At 41.1% G+C, this 21,023-nt stretch overlaps 1 protein-coding gene across 2 annotated transcripts in view; it reads left to right on the top strand.

Moving 5' to 3' along the window:
- Nucleotides 1–21,023, top strand: part of brf1a (BRF1 RNA polymerase III transcription initiation factor subunit a) — a 146,450-nt gene that overhangs the window by 53,917 nt on the left and 71,510 nt on the right. The window lies entirely within an intron of this gene.

The raw sequence follows: 21,023 nt of genomic DNA, 5'->3' as shown, positions 1-21,023 counted from the left end.
TCACTAGGAAGCAAAACGATTGGACTCTGGAGCAATGGAAGAAGGTCATGTGGTCTGGTGAGGCCAGAGTTAGTGGCAGATGAAGTGATGCAGCCATCATGCCTAGTGCTTACTGTACAAGCCTGCGGAGGCAGTGTTATGATCTGGGGTTGCTGTAGTTGCTCAGGTCTAGTTTCATCATCATTATTTGCCCAAAGAATGAGGTCAGCTGATACCTGAATGTACTGAATGAGCAGGTTATTCCATCTTCTCTGATGGCACGGCCATGCTCTCATATTTTTAGGATGTGCTGGAGAAGGCTTTGCATGGTGGTCGAATTCTCCCATCAATACAAGATCTTGGACAAAAATTAATGCAACGCTGTGTGGAAATAAATCTTGTGAAATTGCAGAAGCTTATGGAAATGAGGCCACAGCGAATGGTGCTGGAATCAAAGCTAAAGCAGTCCAACGAAATATTAAAGTGTTGGCCTTTTCTGTTGGTGACGACTTTTCTTTGGCCAGGCAGAGAATATTGTGTCGTCAAGGAAACATCTTTAAAAAGCAGCGTTCTCTAGATGAGAAACGGTGCATTGAAACTTCTCATCCGTGACTGTGTGGCTTATTTTCTGCGTGACCTTAATAATCCATAATCACATTAAAAACTGCGCTGAGGACTCTTTCAGATGGAAACAATCCCCAGTTTGCATCAAGCATCCTCCTGCTTTTCCTCAAATGCAAACAACAAAAACTTGGGTTGGGGTTCTGGTCTCATCTCTTCATCCTCAAGCTGAAACACACTGTTGTGATACTAGGATCACTAAACAGACCCAAGATTCGCTCAAATGACTAATAAGATGATCAGAGTGTAAGAAGAAAACGTGGAACTTGTGTCTTAGTGTTTGATAAAGTTGGCTATTGTGACCCTGAACAGCAGATTGAAGTTTTCTGCTTTGTGTAGAAAACAAACTGCAGCAATAACCACATCCTCTGTCAGTCTGACTTATTAATGGTTCCAGAATTTAGACAAGTACAGTGATCAATCATAGGCTGCCTATAATTACCTAATTACATGAGTAGGAGGCACGGTGCCCCCGCCCTTTCTTATCTGACGCTGCAGAGGCGTTGATGGATGTGATGTAATGGTGCCATGCAGCAACATCTGTCCTGATGAGGAAACCTGTGTTTTTACGGCTCTGAGTGGGAGGACGGGTGGGAGGTGAAGTGTGTTTTTGATGGATGGGGGGAGGGGGAGAAGGGATGGTATGTACAGAGAGCATTGTGTAACTGAAAGGCCACTGGTCTGAATCTTTGGGCCTGTAAATATTGATCTGGATATTGACCCTTTTAAAAAGTGTTTTTATAGATGCTCTTAATTTTTTTTTTATTTACTAGAGCAGCACCAAAGAGCAAATGCATGCACTTAAAAGCACCATAATGTTACTGTAATTCTTATTATATAGACTGTTTCACAATTATGAGGGTTAATTGTAATTACTGAACAATTCAGCTGCTCTCGGTCAATCCAAAATATTAATAAACATTAAACCTGAATCCCTGAGAATGTAAAAATGAGGTTCTGGCTGTCTGAACGCTGCACAAAAAGTCATTAAACTCATATTTTTGGATCATTTCTTTCTCCTTTATTTAACCAGATACTAACCCCATTTAGATTAGAATTTCTTTTTCCAAGAAGGCAGCACATAAACCTTCTAACATAAAGTCTGTTTATTTCTTTTTAAATGGAGCCAGAATTGTAAGGAAAATACACATGTGGGATTAGCAGCAGAGTTGAAAATGTGGGTTGTGCCCATGAAACACCAAACAGCTGATTCTTAGCTGTTAGAGAAGATTTTCTTAGGCACAACCCACAAACCGAACTCTGCTGCTCATCCCACATGTTTTCCTTACAAGTATGACTCCAATTTTAAAGGAAAGGAAACATTTCTGACATTTCTATAACCACCATCTCTTCAGACGCCTCCATCCAGTCTGTCAGTTTCTCGATCTGTTGATCAGATTTTAGTGCAGCCTGTTTAACAAGAACCCACAAGGTCCATGCAGTGAAGTACTTCAATGCAACAAAACATTGTCCTGCAGAAAAATCCTGATCTTCTTAAAAGATCCCGAGTTTTTCCAGAGAGGAGCTCTGTGCTGTTACTGAAGCAGCCCTGGACTCGTCCATCAAGAGTCACTCATCTCACCAGTCCATAAAACCTTTGAAACGTCTGTCTTCAGATATTTCTTGGCCTGGTCCTGACGTCCCAGCTCATGTGTCTTGTTCAGTGGTCGGGCCTAAGCCATCCTTAGCTCAGCCATGTGTCTGTAGGTTGCAGTCCTGACACATCACTGGAGGATGATGGCTTTCTAGTAGCGTCACGTTTGATTCTTCTCAAGTCTTTGGCTGCTAATTTGTGTCTTTTTCTCTCAGGTTTCCCTCAGTTGTCATGTTTATTTCAACCCTGTTAAAAATGTTTGATGGTTCTGTGATCACACTCCATTATCTCAGCATTTTTAACCGACTTTTCAGAGACAGTTAAATGTATTTTAGGGCCACTTTGAGGAAATTAAGTTGCCTAGTAATTACCCACATCTTGATTAATAAAGATGAAATGAATGCATGTAATATGTTTAAATCCAAGAAGCATTCAGTTTCATACACCTTTGAGTCAGAAATTTAAAAATATATCAATATACCCATATCAACATAAAAATGTTGATATGGGTAAAATGTTTTGTGCCTAATTGTGTAGTATATTAAAAAAAGGAGTGTGATGGTGCACAAAGTGTTTTTTGTACCTCAGTTTGCAGTGTTTTGAGTAGTATTTCAATCATTAATTATTTAGAAGTGAAATGTTGAAAAGCATCTAATTAATCTTAGTGATGAATCACGCACTTTTAATGGATTTTGTCTATGAAAAAGTCTGTAAAAATGTCCATATTAAGGGTCAAACTAACCATTAACCTGATGAAAATGTCCCCCAGTAATGCCATGGAGCTGCTGTCATCATGGGAATATGACTGGCTGTGCTGAGTCTGAGTGAGAAGAGCCACAACTGCAATGAATCACAACTCCAGAGTCTCTGGCTCTTAAGTTAATTGTAAATGTCTCCTTTTTATTGGTTTGGGTCCAGAATGACGTGAGTTTTGAGTCATCTTTCTCCATTCATGTATCATGAGGCTCATCATATGTAGCCACAAATGACTAAAATTGCCATTAAAAATGAAAAACGGCCGTGATTGAAGGGTTTAGTTGCTGCCTGGTGGGACTGGAGGCTGACTTCAACCGGAGCCGTGTGATTAGTGGGAAGTCATTCATTCCTCTGTGTGCCCCCCAACCTCCCATTATCGTGTTTTATTTACATTGTTACAGATAATATAAAAGAGAAAAAAGTAAAATATTTAAAAAGCCTACTTTCTTTAAACTAAACCTAGATTTTTCTTATAATTTAAGTTATTTATGTAACTTTTTTTTTTTTGGGGTCAAATTCCTGCAACACTTTGTGTGCGAGTAGTAGTTTCTCTCATCAGGGACATTGTGAACATTGTGTCCTTGCATGTGGACATAATGATGCTTAAACAGTCGTGTTTGAGAACAGCTGGTTTATGCATCTCCATGTGCGTCTCTTTTGTTTGGAGCTGGATGCCGGGGTTCTCTGGACTCAGGCGGGTTCTGGTTTGGTTCAGGCTTCGGCTGATTGTGGTTGGATAAGGAGAGGGAGAGGAACCAGAGGGCTATCATAACCAGCCCCCCCAAACTAAATCTTTGAAGTATTAAGTGGACAGACTACCTTGTCATTAGGCTGAACCTTTCATCTGCTCTCCAGCATGTGTGTGTGCAGTTTTTGTCATCGTTAGTGGAGGGCAGGACACTGGAGGAAGCGAAAGAGGCTGCCATCCAGATTATTTGAGGAAAAACACAAAAGGAATAAAATAAAAAAAAAAAGGATTTTGCTGAACAAAGCCTCAGGTTGATCTTTTTATTTTTAAGGAAGATGGAAGTACAGATGCTCAGGAATAGCTCTTTGGTTCCAATTATGCTCTAACCAGCATCTTCTCTCCACATCTTTGTTCATCTTTGAAATGTCACTTGAGCTTTTAAGTAGTATTCCTGTCACAAAGACCAAAGTACTTTACATTTTCTTCAGGGGCTGAAGCAACAGCACTCGGTGGGAAACGGTCACCACCACTTTGCTCCTGCTAACAGCTTGGCTACTGTCCAAAGCATGAAACAACTAACAAACCTGCCCATCAGTGCTGCCACTGGAAGGACATTTAGACGGAGCATCCAGTGCCTTGTTTCACAATTATTATGGAAATGATCTGGACCAGAACCAAACATTTAATGGGTTCTTCCTTCGCACATGGTTTCCTTCTCCAGGTGCTTCTTTCTCTTTCAGCCTGTCAGAGATCGTTTGACATTTGGTTTTTAATAAACTAATGCAAAACTGAACGAACAAGTGAATCAGTGGAGAAGAAAACACATTTTTTAGAACTTTCTGGAGTTGATGCCCACTTAAGGGGAGGGGGAAAAAACAAAAAACAAAAAAAGCATTGGTTAAGGCCAGAATTTCTTGTCCTGATATGTGACTGAGGTGTTACGGCCAGTGTTGGGCATGTTACTTTAAATGTGTCGTCACCTGGTCTTTGCATGCATCCACAGTCCTCCAAGTGTCTTTAAATATTTTTTAAAACTTATTAAACAAACAAACAAAAAAAAAGATCAAACAGTTTGTTCTGACACTTTGCTCATACCACAACTTTGTCTCGTGAGAGTTCATGCAAGTTTTTGACTCATTTTAATGAGATGCACGCTGATTGGCTGCAGGAGGCCAGAGTGGGAAGGGGGGCTGGCCCAGTGCATGCTCAGTGCGTCCGACTCCAAAACATCCACAGCTTAGTGATGGCGAACGAACCTGACCGAGCAGCAGCTTACAGAATTCAGCCATTTATGTTTAAACCAGACTCCAAGCCTGAAAGTGAAGATACTGAGATGGTGGAAGAAGCACGTTTACAAGAAAATGTTTACAAAGATTCACGTGGCAGAGCACTTCACCCCACTTATAACAAAGAAAACACGAGGCTCATTTGTACATTTCAGGTGGTTAAACTTTTAGACTCATCCCTTAGCATTAGTGTTATCATTAGCTGCGTCAGCAGTAAAGCATGAATTTATATCATATCATTCCACACCTAAAGCATGACTTTAGACGTGGAAGAGGGGCTGGCTTTTTCAAGTTGCCTCCTATGATGATGAAATCCCAGGAGCAAATTAAAGTCACGCCTTCGTGAGAGTTTAACCTTGTTGGCGATTCTGCTGTGAAAAAAGGGCCCAGACAGAAAAACTCGACCGTCTTCAAAAGAAAGGCTTTCAGGGGAGTTAACACCAATACACATTTAAACTTGAAAAAATGCAGTTTCCGGGTGATGACTCCTTTAAAAAAATTTATAATTATAGTTACTAGTTACTTCTTGCAAAAAAGTAATGGCGTTAGTAACGGAGTTACAGCATTATAAAAGTAATTACTCGAAAAAAGTAACCATTCTGTTACTTTTTAAATGTTCAAATATGTTCCCTTTAGTGGAATTTCAAATTCATCTACATATGAATTTATTCATAATAAAACCTAATATATGATTGCCCAGGCAAGCACACACACAGGCAGCAGCATGCGTGTACCACTTAAAACAGATAAGAACTTTACACAAAGGCAAACACGGCTCGAGTAACGCAGAAAAACATGTTACTGTAGTCCAGTAAAGATATTTCATTACCAATATTTAAGTGTATTGCACTACTTCACTTTGTTACCCAAAAAAGTAATATCGTTACTGTAACACGTTACTCCCAACGCTGAACATCAGTCTCCAGTAACACCAGAGAAAGAGATTTGTCACCGCCTTGAGGGCGGTGGCCTTTCTGTGTGGAGTTTGCATGTTCTCCCCATCTATGCGTGGGTTCTCTCCGGGTTCTCCGGCTTCCTCCCACCGTCCAAAGACATGTCTGATAGGTTAATTGATTATTCTAAATTCTCCCTAGGAGAGAGTGAGTGTGTGTGTGAATGGTTGTTTGTCTATCTGTGTTGGCCCTGCGACAGACTGGTGACCTGTCCATGGTGTACCTGCCTCTCACCTGTTAAAATGCTGGGATAGGCTCCAGCTCACCCACGACCCATAATGGAATAAGCGGTCAAGATAATGAATGAATGAATGAATGATAATTAACACGTTAAAGTCCCTCTACTACTTCACACCCTAAAACCAGTTGCTGTGAAAAGAGGAATTATTGTACTGGATCGCTGTGGTATTGCTGGTATTCATTCAGTCGTGTTTGCTGGGACATCCTGGTGAATGAAGCACAAGCTTTAGCTCGAGTTAAAATTGGCTCATCTCACATGTTTTTTTCCGACTTCTTGTGTAGGAACTGAAATCTTGGAGAGTAAAACAAGAAAGCAGACACGATTTTTATCACCTCATGAGCTTTAATTTACCTACAGATCAGACAAGGAACCTGAACAACTGAAGTCATTTTCAAACCTGTTATGGAATTACTGTGCTTCGATTGGCTCCTTTTGATCCCAGATGTGATCTTTGTACGATACTTCTCTCAATGTCTTTTAATAAAATCTTTGATTCACATAAGACCCTGCGGTAACCTCAATCAGTGTTGGGATTTTAATGGTTGGAATAACCAAAAACAACACAAAACAGGCATTTTTAGTGATCAAGAGCGTGTTCACGGCACACACTCTGGTCTACAATGAGCTGGGTTGCCCACCACTCCAGGCTATGTACAGCTTACAAGGTGCTGTGATGTTAAATCAAACCCAAACCTTTTAAACAAAACCAGAAACATGTTACAAAAACATCACAAACGTTTCAGTAAGACCTCAGAAAAAGGACGTCTTCTCTAACTGATGATCTTTGATCCCTGTCTGAGTATCCAGTAATCCGCCATTATAATCAGTAATATAAGACATTAATTTAGGGTTGTTTAGAAAGAGATAGAAACGTATATAAAGCTGAAACGGTAACATCCGCCTTCCTACTTTAAACTCTTCTCCATCTCTCAGCCTATTTAAGCCCTCTTCCTCATCGATGGCCTGTCTGAGTAATGGCATTTTCATTAACTTGTGCTATCAGAGCGAGCCTGAGAGCAGCGAGCTGGCAGAGGCAGCGTGACTTCAGCACCTCCGGATGACTTTGTCACATTCATCTATAGCCGAGGTCTTCGGGGAGCTCTGTCCCGCACCATTTCTAGCAGCATTGATTGAGGCACTGTTTTCAGCCGAGCACTTAGTTCAATCAATGGCTTTTGCCCTGACCTTAACTACCCCAGTGAGCACAGCTCCCCAGCTCTTGTCAAAGCTCTTTGCTGTTTTTACTGCCTGCAAATGTCCAGGGATAGAGCTGTTGGAAGTGTATTAAACTCCAGATTTTAGCAGTACCTTCTGCTCTTTGAAGAATCCATTTCATTTTTAAGACCCACCATTGTTTCATAGCCTCATTTTGAGAGTTATTTTACAGGTGTGAGGTCGTTAAAGGAAACCAACATTGCTCCCCAGATAAGATGTTGTTGCCCTGAAACATTTTCTGCTTTCCTTCCTCTTTACTAACAGCATTTGCTGCAGCAAATTGCCACTCTCAGCATGTCAGGCCACGCTGGAGGCTCTCCGACAGATGTTATCTGACGGCAGCTCTGCTGAGTCAATTACAGTCGTTTTAGAGGAGCAGCATCGGTCTCAACTCTCTGTCCATGGAGCTGCTCAGGATGAAAGAAAATGCTGTTTCATCCAGTGTCTGAGCAGAATTACCTACAAGTTGCTTTTTGTTAGAAAGGTAGCTCTTGAAATCAGAAGTTTTGTCACTCCAAACTCAAACTTTATTAAAACAAAAGATCATGGAGGATTTTGCAATGAATATTCATGAGAAAAAGAAAAATTCTCACCCCATGTGCTGATAATGATCACGTTTTCAAAGAAAAACAAGTGTTGGAGAAATAATCTGTGACCAAATGTCTTGTGAAGGACAGACAGCAGTTTAGAAAGTGTGTAACTAAATAAATGAGGCAGAGAACTGTACTTGGTCACATCTTTGCTCTGTTGTAGTATAGCCTCTTTAATGGTCTGTTTTCTTCTTGAGGATTTAAGGCAGTGATGATTTTATTAAACGAACATGTTTAAAACATGTTTAGAGCTGATGACTGCAGCAGTGTACAAAGGTTTCAGGTTGTATATTATCCTTAACCCTTAAAACTGCTCGATCGCCGTTGTCCCTGAGTGCTTTCATACTGTCCATAGTCTCCGGAACATAAGTGTGTAACTCTGTGGGGTAAATTGTGATGGATAGCTTTCCTTTTATGTGACCTACAGAGTTTTTCCAGACGTTTATATCACTTCCTGGAGGTTTACAATCCTGCCGCACTGTGGCACTTTATAGGGACAGGTCTAATGTGATCTAAGTTCTCAAGAATTTAGTGGAATCGCCCTTTACACATATGCTCAGCGTTATTTACGTGTTGGCCCTTTAGAGAAGTTCTTTCTGACATAGCTCTGTTGTTGGCCGGAAACTGACCAGTCAGAAGTATAAGACAGGTCAGCTACAGTCTCCACTTCTGGAGTGTCAGAACTGGAGCAGCGAGGACTGTTTAGCCGAGCGTGTTCTGTGTTATTCCCTCACAGTGCAGAAATGCCTCCTCGCGATGTGTGTTTTCACTCCTACTAGTTTACTCGTTCATATCATGTACATGCCTGGTGTTTACCACACGCATACTCCGTTTTCATGCACACGGTTGGTTTCCCAAGCGCGCCTCTTTTGGAAACGACGTATTGGAGTGTCTATTCAGCTTATCTGCATCTACCTTTCCTCTCAACAGACTCCACAACGGACTGCGTTCAGGTCCAGAGCAATTTAGAAATTTTGTTGTTGTCCATGTGAAACTATTTAATTCTCAGCATTAGTTGACTACATTGATTGACTACACTGACTCGGCTGTGCTGGCCGGCCACGGCTGAGGGAGTGTAGCAGAAACACTGAAAACTATTCACATGCAGCAGAGAGCAGGTTGGTCTTTAACTTGCTGATCTGTGCCAGAGTTGTTTTAATCTTTTCTTTAAAAATGACACAAAATGCAGAGAAATGGATCAATAATGTTAGTTTGCTATGTGCACTAGTATGAGCTTTTATTCTCCGCACTGAATACGTTGTAATAAAATAATAATGTCCTTTAAGGGATATTGAATGCTTCCAATCTCATGAAAGGCAGACCACTTCAAGTTTTGGTCAAAGAGCTGTGAATTCATGGTGCACAAAGGAGCTGTTGTACTGTTTTTTTATTATATTATTTATATAATATTATTTTATTATATTTTATAATAACGTGACTAAAACAAATCACATTTATTTCATTTTAATTCAGGACATTGTGTCAGCATGTGGAAAAAGGGACAGTGTTATAAGGGCAGCAGAACGTGGAGTGCAAACAAACAGCCACAGAGCTGTGGCAAACAAACCTTCACATGCAAGGCAAAGGTGTTGAGTCATGCAGCATTTATCTGCTTCTGCCCCTTTATTAAAGGTTGTTCCACACCTACAGCTTTAAGCTTTGTAATGGAAGTGAGAATGCTTTCTATCAATTATTTGGCAAAGATTCATGGGTTTGGTGTTAATCAGCTGATCACTGATACATTTGCATCATTATTATAGACTTTTCTTCTTCAAGTTGGTACAGCTTTTATTTGACTCTTAATCCATTTACTTGGTCTGATGTGTCAGCTGAAGGGTTTTTGTTTGTTATGGTCAACAAGATCAGCGAGCTGGACTCCTAAATGTCAGGCTGATGTGGAGGTGTTAGGTTAGCATTCACTGGAAAATGTCAGTGCGTTTTCTAAACATGCAAAGAAAGAAAGAAAGAAAAATAAAAGCAGGGATAAGATGGCGTCATATTTCCTCGGGCTTGTTTGCTTTATGGGACATGGGCTTTGCTCACTGGTCAAGAATGACTAAACACTGCAGTAGTAGAACTTTCTGGATATTAGATTAATTTTCATCATAGACGCTAAACCAGCAGTGTTAAACTCCAATCCTCAAGGGCCTCAGTCCTGCAGCTTTTAGATCTTTTCCTGCTTCAACTCATCTGATTTATTGTGCAGAACTTCACAAGGTGTTGGATCCATTTAATTTAAGTCAGGTGTGTTGGAGCCGGAAACATCTAAAACCTGCAGGACAGTGGTGAGTGAGTTATCCCTGTGCTACTCAGAGGTTTCTTTATAGAAAATGTGAATAGATTTGAGGTTTGTGGTTGCCTCAGTTAACAGAAATGATACAAGACTTTAACAGCAAGTTTGGAAACTAAAGGCTGGTACATGCTCTGCTAGAACAGAGAAATGTGTTTGGTTCCTCCAGGTGGTATAAAATACCAGTTTGTTTGTTTCATACTTCACTAGAAAACTTTGTCTGTGGTAGGGCTGCAACTAATGACTATTCTGATAGTCAATTAGTCATCGACTATTAAAACGACTAGTCGACCAATCGGATTATGTATCTCATAATTATTAAACGGGTCTTATTCCACTATAAACATTGAAATCTTGCATGAGGTTGTGTAAGTCTGCCGTTTCGCCTCTTTAAATGTTCGAGCATTGCAGACGTACTTCCGTGGTACACAAGGTCCGCTTTACAAATCTCACATGTATTTAATTTATTTTGTAAGTTTAACATGAAGTTATTTCAGACTTTTGACGTCTTCTGCCGCCATTTTGTTCCCTGGTCAGCCGCCAGATTTTTCCCCTGGCGGACTTTATTGCACATGTGCAACTCTCTGCAGAGATAGGAAAAGAAGACGATGTCTCACTCTATAGGTTTTTTTTTGCCGGCAATAGTCGACGGGTAAATTCGTTGTCGACTATTTCCATTGTTGTCGACACGTAGGCTAATTTTGCAGCCCTAGTCCACGGTACGGTGGGACTTTAAGCCTTACCTGATGTGTTTATGATGACCATGTTTATATCTTTATAGCCAGATAAAAGCAGAGCAAAGAACAGCTTTCCGCTTCACATTCTTATAAAGTGTTCAAATTTCTGACCAATCACAAAATAGTTGCCTGACACAACACAAGAATAAATTTCTGACCAGATGATGAGTCGAGAACAAAAAGCAAGAAACCCCAAACCAGGGCTGTGAGTAAAAAACTGCACTATTTTCTCTGAGCCACCAGAAACAGAACAAATATCTGTGTTCTTGTAGTAGCGGCCTTAGAGATGTAACGACACATCGAACCAACTTTTAAAAATCCAACACTGATTTACTAAATGAGAAAGCTGGACTGTGCTACTTTGGTTAGTCCAACTAAACTGTAAAAATATTTGGGTTGAGACTCTAAGTTGGAGGTTTACATCATATCTCGCTTTAAAGTCAACAAATTCTTTAAGTTTTCTTTTTCATGATGTAAAAATGTTAAAGCTCAACATCCAGAATGTGGTTCAGTCTGTTTTTGTTCAAAGAAAAGATTGTTTTTTATTTAAATGTCTGAATGAAAGAAAGGAAGAAAATTACACTTAAATATTTTATCTGGATCTTGAATTGAATCAAAATCAAGTTGTAATATTATATCATGATCAAACCTGTGATTTATACCCTGAAACTAATGCCCTGTATGTACAGTACCAGTCCAATAATTAAACATGTCTACTCATTTAAAATGAATGGAGGTGGGGGAGGGGGCCACATGTATCTCAGCACCTGCTGGATAAATAAATAATTTACTGTTCTTTCAGCAATAGTTTAAATATGTGACCATATTGAGTTGTTGAACAACAAAAGCAAATTCTTCCTGTAAGAATGGCTCGTTATTAATTCATGCCAGTAATCCCTTCGCAGCCTCTTTGTATTTGTTTGCTCTCTGCTGCTGGAACAGCTGTGCAGGCCTGGCTGTTTGCAGAGCCTGAGGCGTACAGTACAGCTTGAAAGACATATGGCCGGATGGACAGAACCTCTCTGTGGAGGAGAGCGACGCGACTGGATGGCCGACAGACAGGCGATGACATTGCAAGGAGACAGGCGTCACTGATACTCAGCAGAAACGCGAGAGAAAGACGGAGCGGTCTGTTTATTTCAGGCAGAAATGGACAGCCTATCATCGTGTTTCAGTGAGTCGGTACAATGTGAGCTTGAGCTGCAGCAGCGTGGTGTGGAGGATGAAGTCACGCTGTGTGTCTGAGCTGCAGCAGCTAGCCGTCAGTCTCTCCGCCGAGATGCTTGTAACGGCCCGTCACAGCAGTCAGCTGCGATTGGAGATGATGTGCGTCTTCTGGCCTGGGGAGGCGAAAGGAAGCCGTCTCGTCTGGAACAGCCAGCCTGACGGGAGATGACAGCTACCGTTTAACAGGCAGGCAAATGCAGGAAACCGCTCGCCTCCGGCGGCTACGTCACAGCACATTTCACTGTCTCACCCTTCTTCATCTCTTATCCTCTTACTCAGCAACCCCTCAGGCTCTTGGCTGGGGTTTCGCTCAGGTCAGACTCCTCGAGCCCAGAAGAGAAATGGGATTTTGGATTAAAAGTGGCTTCATTTCACATTACTTCTGCTACAGATTTAACAGAGAGAGCAAACAATAAATCCTTAAATACCCTCTGTTACTTTTAACTTGATGCAAAGAGCTTTTGAGGTGGATTTACAGTGGAAGAAAATATTAGGTGAACTAAACATAAGAAAAGAAAAAGAAAACCTTCATTAGTTCCTCAGTGGGGAAATTGCTTTGTTGCAACAGTACAGGTGCAGTAAGAAGAAGCATTTAAGAATAAAACATATAAATATAACATAAATAATATTAATAATAAACATATAATAAACATGAACATTTAGACACAAAAGTGTTTAAATTTGAGAAGTTTGCCATTAATTTACTTCTCTTTCTCTCTGTGGATTCTGATAACTTTCCTTTATTTGTAGCAAGAGAAACAAAGAGGCACATAAACCAGTCTGATTAATGGGAAACAGGAGATTTTCCATCTGGGAAAAGCCATTTTGCTGATTTTATTCAGGACCTCTATCTTGCTGACCTGAAGATAAATCATCCCAGGCCAGGTGTTTACGTGTGTTTGGCTGCAGATAGTTAATATTTAGTGTGTTAAGAACACATGCAGCAGATAAAATAATTTTTCCTTGGTGTGACAGCTTTTTCTGACTGTAATGAGAAGTAATATAAACACACGCATATGTTTTTTTTTTCCTTTCAATTAAAGATGAGATCAGAGGAGGTGTATTCTATGTGGAAGGTTTTTAATCTTACATCTAAATATGCAGTAGATAGCAAGAGAAGTTAAGCTCATCCCTCTTCACATCTCTTCCTCGTGTCCCTCTTAAAATGCAGCTTATGAGAGTAAAATGTGAATCACACTGAAGATTTTCACATCACAGTCAAATGCTGGAGGTTGCAAATTAGAAGTTGAAAATGGAAGCCAACCAAACTTCCACAGATAGTACAGTTTGTTTGTAGCAGTGCTTTTTCACACGCTGGTGAGCTCTGATTGGCTTGAAAGTATCATGGCTGCCATGCTTTCCTGGCCTTTGCTTGGTACATAGGCCACTCACACTAACGTGAGGTAACGTGCCGTGTGTGCAAATTAAAATTTTGACTGGAACGCCTGAGCCGCTCATGGCAACAAGAGCATGAACACGACATGCCCGAGGTAAACACAATGGCGGATAGTCCTGCAGACCGTCTCTCGGACCTTGTCTAAGATAAAAAAAAAAAAAAGATCTTACATAAAATAATACAAGCAGCTTCTTTGGGGACTGGATGGAGTTACCAGGTTTGAATGAAGCATCATCTCCTGGGATGATAACTTCTCGATAGCACCAGACTTCACACACTTTAGTCAATTCAAATTGCATTTATGGTAAATCCTTCAAAGTGGAAATACAGAGGAGCTTTGCAGCAGGCAGTTTCTGATGTGGAGATGAGTCGGATGTAATGTCTTAATGCTGTCAAGGCGAGGAGCAGATGAACGGTTCTCAGTTGGTGCCGTCTGTGTTTCTGTCTTGCGCCGCCCTTTTTCAGATTTCTATAGATATTAATGTATCATAGCATTTTAGGACAACTGGAAAGTTTGAGGATTTAACCAGAACTATATAAACATATAGAAACTTGGAGATACAGCTCAGCCCAGAAATATCTGGATACTTATGCAGTTGTTATGATTCGAGCTCTGCATGTCACCACATTGCTTGTAATGAAGCAACTGAGACACAGAAATGCAGATTTTCAGGTTTAATTCAAGGAGCTGAACAAAAATGTTACATGAAGCTTTTAGAAATTACAAACATTTTTCAGAGGCTCAAAAGTAATTGGACAAATTGCCATTAGGATGAATGAAATGTTCGTCTCCGTACTGTGAGAATCCTTTGGAGGTGCTTGGGCATCACCAAACACTGGTTTCCTCCTTAGTGAAGCTTGGCCAGACCTCGTCTGCAGCTGCCTTCAGATGTCACTTGTTTGTTGGGTTTTCTGCCGCAAGTTTTGTCTGAAGACAGTGAAATGCAGCTCAATCAAGTTGCTCCAGGGTTGCTTTTGCTGTAAAATACACTTAATTGTCCCCATAGGGAAATTTGACTTGGACTCAAGTGCTTGATACATTAGCTGCCTTGACATCAATACACCACTTAGCACAATAAAAAACCACCGTACACTACAAACAACCATCAGCCACACAGCGGAAATCATTACTATATGACACAGTACTCATTTGGGGTAAAACTTAGAAGAACATCACAAATAAAGGATAAAACAAGATGCTGTTGCACAACTCCAAACACCACGTGGCCATAAAAGACACTATTTAAAATCATTTCAGATTTTGATAGAAGTGGAGGTAAATACGTTCTTAAAAGAGTTCAGTCTGCATTTTCAATACCTTCTACCAGAAGGTATACGGATCTGTAACTAAAAGGTAACTCAACAGCTCTTTTGGGTCATTGTCCATCGGGACTAGAGTCCGATCCAATATCGGGCTCAAATATTGACCTGATTCATAGATTGGGTATCGGGCTGAATTCACCAATTTACCTCACCGATCCAAAGAGTGAACTTTTTTGGTCCCCTCCATCCACCCACCCATCCAGAGTCGGGTCACAGGGGCAGCAGCCTAAGCAGGGAGACCCAAACTTCCCTCTCATCGGCCACATTCACCAGCTGGTCCAGGAGGATCCCGAGGCGTTCCCAGGCCAGCCGAGAGATGCAGTCATTCCAGTGTGTCCTGGGTTCTCCCGGGGCCTCCTCCTTTTCTGGTCCTGTGTTTACAAATTATAAGTATTATGCAGGTTTAACCCTTCCAAAAACAGCTCATGAAATGAATCCATTAGAACTTGTGTTGATATGTAAAGTGTTATAGTATGTGAAGTGATGAGATAATGTTAAATGTGAATTGGCGCTATACAAATAAAGCTGAATTGAATTAATCCGAATGTGTATAAATGCATTTTTCACAAAGTTAGGAATATTTGATGTTTCGTATGATTTCATAATGAGCATAAAATCCGCTATAACTTTTATAGGTGAACTTAATTTGACCTTCTTTAAACTTTTAAATCCACAACTACATATGCCTTTTATTTTATAAAAAGCTGTTCTCTAACAAGACGATTAACCACAATAAAACAGAAGGAAAAACAAGTGTCTTAACCATGAATTAACCATTAAATGTACTGGTTCCTGTAGCTTGTATCTAAACAGTCCGCTTCATCAAACTGTTCACATTTAGACGACACCGAACACGAGAAGGTAATGAAACATTGACATTTTACGATGTGGTAGTATAAATACAATCTGCACTGTGACACAGAGTCCAGTCAGTTTTGCAGCATTAAGCTGAATCTGAGCAAAAAGTAAATCTCTGCAACTTTGGACCCAGTTCTGTTGGAAGCCATTCATGCCCATACCATCAAACTGCCTCCACCATGTTTTACAAAAGATATGGTCAGCTTTGGATCATGAGACATTCAAAGTCTTCTCCATACTTTCTTTTGCCCCTCATTCCTTGGTACAGATCACGTTCACACCTAACGGTCTTCTGGACTCTGTATGATTGGGGGACACGGTTCACTTGGTGGTCACAACATTCTTCTGATCCGAGTTTAGTGTCCTAGTCAAACAAACCAAACTTTTTAAATAACAAATGCCCCCCCTCTCCACAGGTGATGCTGCATTAAGAATTACTGAAGCAGAAAACAAGACAACCAATGAGCTTGAAAACTCGCTCATCTATTAGTTTATGTAGGACAACTTCCATCTTCGCCACAGAAGTTGTAGTCCACTTCCTGTATTTACAGAGATGTTTTCAGGTGGACCAGAGTTAACTTTTTTGATGCTTTATAGTTTGTGCTCACATCTCCTTAAATCAACCAGACTTTACAAGCAAATGAACTCTGGTTTCATCAACACTAGAAGTCCCAAAACCCAGCCATTTGGCTTTCCTACCTTCCATGCCCAAAGAACAGCCAAGTGGCTGGATTAGTTTTGAGCTAATATCCTAACTAAGGTGTGAACAGCCACCATTGATCTATAAATGATGCAATTACGAAACTGAAAGAGAACTAAAGTTGCTTTGCCTTTACCTGAATGAATCAGTGTGTTGTAATGTAACAAGAGACGCGGAGGTTTAGAACTAGTATACAATATTTTGTCACGTCATTGTTTTCCTGGAATTTTCAGGAGCAAAACTTTGTTTTGGCTACAATGGGTAATGATATTTCCACTTTTGTGATCACAACGAAAAATTATTTTCCCTTCTCTTCTCAGTGAGAAGTCGACACAGTTTATTTTTTTTGCTGAGATTTATTGCTAATGCACAAAAATCCAGCAAGACTTTTTTTCTTAAAAATTACTGCAAGAAAACATACATACGCACAAATCTGTGCATGTGGATAAAGTGATAGAGAATAAAAATACCTGATGCATATAGGCTACATAAATCTCACATACAGAGATGGTGGCATGTGCTTCTTTTTGTGTTTGACCTGCGTTTCAGCACTTCAACCCTCTAAGTTGTCTGAGCATGCTTGGCAATGCCACGCCATCTCCTTTCTGCATTTGCCACATGTGTAGTTGTAGTAACCAACACAGCGTACAGTGACGTGATTGTTCCTGCACTGACAGTTCACCTGATAGGTGTGGAAGGTTGTTGCCGTAGAAGTTTGTTCTTATTCGCCTCTTTGGCTCCCACATGCAACTGAGCAAGCTCCACCAGGATGTCCACCCTTCTCTCCTGCACCCCGGTGCATACCTGATAAAGCACATGTGCATTCAGTGCTGCCATGTCAATCATGTTAAAACACAGCGACTGGCCATCGCCAAGTTCCTGAGCGCGCAGTGTACCACCTGGTCCATCACATCCACATCGCACTTCATGCTGTTGTAGTCGGTGGCTGTGTTTGGCTTTTTTTCCGGGTATCCCCGCTCTCAGCCATGCTGGGCATGCCGCAGAGGATGCAGACGATCTTCCTCTGTTTGGGCACATAAACCATCAGTGTGGCACCAGAGGCTGAAAACACCTGATAAGTTAAGTGAGATAAAACGTTATGTAGCACTTTTACGCATGTGACATTCAAGCCCTTGATGCAAAACAAGAAAAGAAAATCCTACCAGTACAAAAGCAAAATATATGCAACATAGCTGAGTGCTGAATTTGTTGCAGTCTGAAGTCTGTTTGGCTGATTCTGGAAGCTCCCGGCGAATCTTATTGACTGTGCCGAGGATGGTGGTCTTCCGGCTGAGCAGTCGCCACGCAATTGACAATGATGTGAAGAAGTTGTCAGTGGTAACAGTTCTTCTATTGTCCATGAACGGTTCCATTAGCTTCATCACCACATTTTCAGATAGTCTCTCCACTGTGGGACGTCTGGGGTCCTTGAAAAGATAAAGGCTGACATTACAAACACTTGGATTTCCAGTCACCCAGAACTTGATGCCAAACTTTTGGGGTTTCGTTGCAAAGTACTACAGGAAATGGCAGCGAGTCTTGGTTGGGAAAAGTTGCTCGTCAATGTTGATGTACCTGCCTGGGCTGGAGGATGTGATGCAGTTGGCAACAAAAGACCCCCAAACATCAGACCACAGCAAACCTGTCAGTACCAACTCATTCACTGCCTGTGTTCATGTCATCGAAGCGTAGGTGTCGCATGTCGTCTCGGAAACAGTTTCGGGCCATAATGCTGATGATCAGTGGATGTCCCAGTTTTGCCGAACATGCGTCACGCAGTGATTGAAGTTTGATAACCCCCTGCAAGAGGAGGACAGCGATGAACTGCATTAGTTCAGGGATGGCTGTGAACCAACCTTCATGCTGCGTCTGGCGTCCATGCTGAGCAGTACACTCCTGAATAGTTTGAATCATGTCAAGAGTGACGAGACAGAGGAAGCTCTGTAAGTAACTTGACACTGTTCTTCTGACCAAAGCTGTTGGCTCTCCATCTGCAGCATATGGTTCTGTGGTGGAGAGGCCTCCTGACCTGTTCTTCACGCCACACTGTGCCGTCTTTTGCCTTCTCTGTTGGCCCAGTGTGTGTCTTCAGTCGACCTCTCTTTTTTGGTTGAGATGAAGTCTCATCTGTAGGGTGATCATTTTTTTGAGATATGATCAATGAAAAACTCAATCGAGGTTAGAAATTTACACAGATGTAAGTTAAATTATAATTCCAAAACATTTAAAGTATGCCTCCTCTGTATTGATTTAGGATTGTTTTCATCTTTTTCTAACACGATTTGGGAAATCTTACCAGAAGAAATTTCAGAGTCTGAACTTGGCTGAAGGGCTATATCTTTTGACTTGGACTTGGTTCAGGATCATGTCCAAAGCCTGCTGAGTGCTGTAGTATTTCAGCATCTTCCTTTCTTAGTTGGCGGTCGTACAGCATAAAGTTCTTGAAGCCAGTGAACTATTATGTGCTGTGAGCAAGCTTTTTATCCACCTCGGTACCAAGTGTTGTCATTGTTCACGTCCACCTTTCCTTTGGATACACTTTTCTGTTTCCACAAAAATAAACGGGGGGTGATTATCTCTTATTTGAAAGCGGGCTGTGTGTACACTGTAGCGATGACTGTGCGAACGTGAACCATTTCACACATGAAACAATGCCAAATAAAGGGTAGGTGAAAAATGTGAGATATGGTCAAGAACTCATAGGCTATTTGTGATGACTGAAAAAATCTACCCATTTTGAAAGCCCCATCCAGTCCCTACGACTCAGTAGTAATTAGTAGACATCTGAGATTTCCAGGCTCTTATCAAGCATACCCCTCCCCCCCTGATCTGAGCATGTCCACGTCTGTGAACTGCTAGCCTGGCAGGTAATGGCTGCATTTACAAATGAAAGGTGGCTAATTTTAGGCCGTTGAGCTGTTAATTGCAAAGCACACAGCTTTTTGGCTTACCTCTGGGCATTGTAGCAGGAGTAAGAAAACTCGGCTCATTTATGTTCCCTTTGCGTACATAAATGGTACATCCGCTGCAATCATCGACGTCCTCATACTTCCATGTTTCCCTTACATTGGCATGGTTGTTAGACAGTACATCCATTAATGGGCTGTGCAGAGTTCAAAATTCACCTCCAAGTTCCACCGTCAGCTTCAAACAACAGCAAACATGGTGACGGAGGAGGAGATGGTGATAATGTACATTCCTAGAAAGAGACATAAAAAGAGGCCGTGCTGTAAACTGTGGTGGTCTGTGCAGCTGTTAAATAAGTTGCCATTTCTTCTTCTTTGTTCCTTTTGCTGGTCACATGTCAGCTATACTGCTCAATGCTGCACCCGTGGTTTCCAGTGGTACTACTCCGTTTGCTTCGTCAGGTTATGGAACCCTAAGTTCTCTGAAAACGAACCAAATTACACCTGTAAAGGATGCAGAAGATAGACGAAAGTCTCTGTATCCATCTTTGTTGCAGAGCATAAATGGGCCTTAAGAAGGGCTGATGTGAATGCACCTTTATTTTCATCTGTCCACAGAACACTGTTCCAGAGCCGGGCCGGCTTGTTTACATGTTTTTTGGTGAAGTCTAATCTGGTCTTTCTATTTTTGAAGCTGATTTTTGGTTTGTACCGTGTGACGATCCCCCTTTATTTGCTCTCATGAAGTCTTCTCTAGACTCAGATACTGATACACTAACAGTGTTATTCACTTGGGTGGATGTTATGAAGTCTTTTCTTCCCCATGGAATGATCATGGGATTGTCTGCCACTGTTGTCTTCCATGGATGTCCTGACCTGGATTTACGTCCAGACCTTGTACCTGCTTGGTTGATGATTGATGAGAAAATGGCAGGCCATGAAATAACTTTATTGCTGTCCAGTTACCTTTGTTCCTTTTAAAATGGAGGCGGCTGCATATTAAAAAGCTGAAATTCCTAAACTCTTTTTCCAATGTGAATGTAATTACCCTCAAATTAAAGCTGAGGGTCTGCACTTTAAGGCCACAATGACAAAACTGTAACTATATAAACTGTATCTTAAATCTGTTTCTGTAAACAGCTAAAGTTTCAATAGTTGTGTCAGAAATGGGCCTGAATGTAAGAGTGATCAAACCAATGATGCACAAAGCAGCATGAAATCTGATTCCTCTTTTGGATTGTAAATATCTTTATAGAGACGAACATGCGGTTGAGAGCAGAAACAACACAGCTCATTCTGTGGCAAACGCGACATTTGGCTGCAAACTCCTTTGGAAGCAATCTGATGTTTCATTTCTCATCCACAACAATCCCCACATGAAACACTTCTCTGTTAATGACTTCATTCTCTGGATTCCTGAGTGTGTACTCCTCATCTGTCTCACCATGTTCACGCTCTGAGCTGTGGGTTTATTCATCCTCATCTTAGGTAGCATGACAGGCTGTTTTGGAAAATATGGTGGCAGGAAAATTTGATCTTAGGTGGTCAAAATATGGCTTACACTGTCAGAAACATCTGTTTAGTTGATGTGAGAGCACATGATTTCAGCAGAGAGGTGAAAAATAAAAATCACTGTTTTTGTTAGTCCAGATCTGCAGTCGGT

This window comes from Melanotaenia boesemani, chromosome 20 (genome assembly GCF_017639745.1).
Source record: "Melanotaenia boesemani isolate fMelBoe1 chromosome 20, fMelBoe1.pri, whole genome shotgun sequence".
NCBI classification, from domain to species: domain Eukaryota; kingdom Metazoa; phylum Chordata; class Actinopteri; order Atheriniformes; family Melanotaeniidae; genus Melanotaenia; species Melanotaenia boesemani.
Note: the sequence above shows the minus strand (reverse complement) of the source record. Positions and strands in the feature narration are given on the sequence as shown.